We start from the raw sequence: 2,508 nt of genomic DNA, 5'->3' as shown, positions 1-2,508 counted from the left end.
ACAGAGCAGCAGAGTAAAATGTATTATAGATTAGAGGAAAACATTGTTTTTTTACCATGTGGATTCAGAAGACCAAGAACAGTTAGGATGTATCACAAGTTTATACTATAGACATTGCATTGATACTTTTTATATTCTAATATATATTTTAAACCTAATTATTTATATTCCAATTCTATTTATTGGAATAAATAAATATAAATTTATTTGTCAAATTATCAACTAATTCTAGTAAGTTTTACTGTGTGAAATATAAAATCAGCACATATAAATATAAAATATATAACTATATATAATATAATTAAAAGGCACAGGTTTGCATTGTTCTGTTGTAGTTACTGTATGAAACGCAACTCTGTTTTAAAGTATTATTCCATTATCTCTACCTTAGTGTGTGATAGAGTTAGACCTAAAGCTTTACCATTTGTAGATTTACAGCATGGAGGCAAGAGGAAACACTGTGATTAAAACAGTATCAATTTAATGCTTAATAACGAGGAGAAACATATGAACTTCTCCTGCATCTATGAAAATATTTGGTGATAAAAAGTCAGTAGTGTAAGTTCCTGCCTGGTTGGATAGTAGACAGGCCAGGACATTAAGTAATCATGCATATGAACAATTTTTTTACCTTCTTGGCTTTAACTACTTTTGAAATGGAAGGTATAATAAACAATTATATTTTGATAAAATACCTTCTAGTCTGAACAGTTCTGTTTGAACTGTTCATCTCTCTATGATCCCTTGTAACCAAGATTAGTTTTGTTCTAGTAAGACAATCTATGCTGTCAGGGTAAGATATTCTGGTTGGTCTGTTCCCACATGGAAGAAAGGTAAAGGCTCAGGTAGACATTTGTGCCAGTAACACCTCATTTGGGAAAATATCAGCTGAAGAAGTTTAGAAGTAGCTCTTAAGCAATGCTTACTTTGAATCCATTAGGCCCACATAGCTAACACAGTTGGATAAATAATTACTTGAAAAAGCCATCACCTTTGGACCTATCTATAAATAATTGAGAGTACGATCAAATTCCAAATAAAAAGACTTAAGATAGTCATTGACAAAAAAATTTGCAAATGTGAGCAATTGATCGATCAATATAATTTTTTCTACTATTCACAGAATTTTATGGAAATAAGATCGATAGCATTGTTCGGAACAATACGGTTTCCTTGTTAAAAGTAGGCACCCATAGATATAGGCTTGTATAAAGATGGCATCATTAACTACTTAAATTTAGAAGATACTACATGCTTCAGCAGCACGAATACTCAAATTACAATGCAGAGATTAACATGGCACTTGCACAAGGATAATATGAAAATTTGAGAAGTATTCCATATGTTTCATTCTTCAGATGCAAGAAATGAAAAACAGTTATTAAAAAGTTGATTACAAAATTACAACTGTAACAATACACGTAATTCATATAATTAAATTTAGTTTGACATCAGTGTATTAAATATTCACCTCAGGAAGGCGTTTACATAGAATAAACTTTACAAAACTTTTCAAATTATACAACATTGTCATTTTATCCCAAAGAAAAATAATATTAAGACCTAGAAAAAAAGGAATCAAACTGTTTCTATATGGAATGTAATCAGAAAGGACACATTAATGAACCTAAATATTATAAAATAATGTAGAATTCAAAGTATATCTAGGAGAAAATAAAATATATTATGAACATTATGCAAACATAGAATATAGGATATTGTCAAATATACTTTTTCAGACAAGCACCAGAAATATTTTAGTTTCTGTACTACTCATTTCAACAGGTAAGTTAAAATTGTTTCTGATTAAAAAATCACAAACTCTGAAGAAATCATTATACATGTATACAAAAACTATTGAATACATTTTGACATCCAATGCAGGCAATTCACTTGGAAGAATTCTGCAGAATCCATGAATTTTTACTGTAAAATATTGGTGTTGCCAGGCACATGTGGCTTATGCCACAAGAGGCTGAGATCTGAGATCATGGTTCCAAGGCAGCCTGGGAAGGAAAGTCTGTGGTACTCTTATCTCCAATAAACCACTAGAAAACTGAAAGTGGAGCTGAGGCTCATGTAGTAGAGCTCTCATCTTGAGCTGAAGAGCACAGAGGTAGCTCCCAGGCCCAGAGTTCAAGCCCCATGACAGACCAAAATAAAATATATTGCTCTTATTTGGATTGTGAAAATATTTTGTAGGGACACAAAAGATCGACTTGCATTTTTGAAATTTAAGAAACTTAACCCGACCATTAGGACATAGGTGAACAATTTGTACAGCCTTCCACAACTTCATAGAAGTAGTGATACATACTTATCCTTTTGGCAATATCAAGTGCAAGTTTTTCTATGTTGTTCTCCAGGCCTGGTTTTATATAATGGTTCAACAGAAGGAGATCCAGCGTATCTTTGCTAGCTCAATTCTCAGCAGCAAGATGTAAGGGGGACAAGAGGCCTTTAGTTGGGCATTGGTATTTGGATCATGATGAAGTAATAAAGAAGTCA

General features: G+C 32.1%; 1 pseudogene; it reads left to right on the top strand.

Moving 5' to 3' along the window:
* Positions 1 to 1,251: 1,251 nt before the first annotated feature.
* Positions 1,252 to 1,348, top strand: LOC138823829 (U6 spliceosomal RNA; annotated as a pseudogene).
* Positions 1,349 to 2,508: the final 1,160 nt, after the last annotated feature.

This window comes from Dipodomys merriami, unplaced genomic scaffold (genome assembly GCF_024711535.1).
Source record: "Dipodomys merriami isolate MVZ:Mamm:240054 unplaced genomic scaffold, mDipMer1.0.p SCAF_1232, whole genome shotgun sequence".
NCBI classification, from domain to species: domain Eukaryota; kingdom Metazoa; phylum Chordata; class Mammalia; order Rodentia; family Heteromyidae; genus Dipodomys; species Dipodomys merriami.
This window is presented reverse-complemented; position numbering and strand designations above follow the sequence as displayed.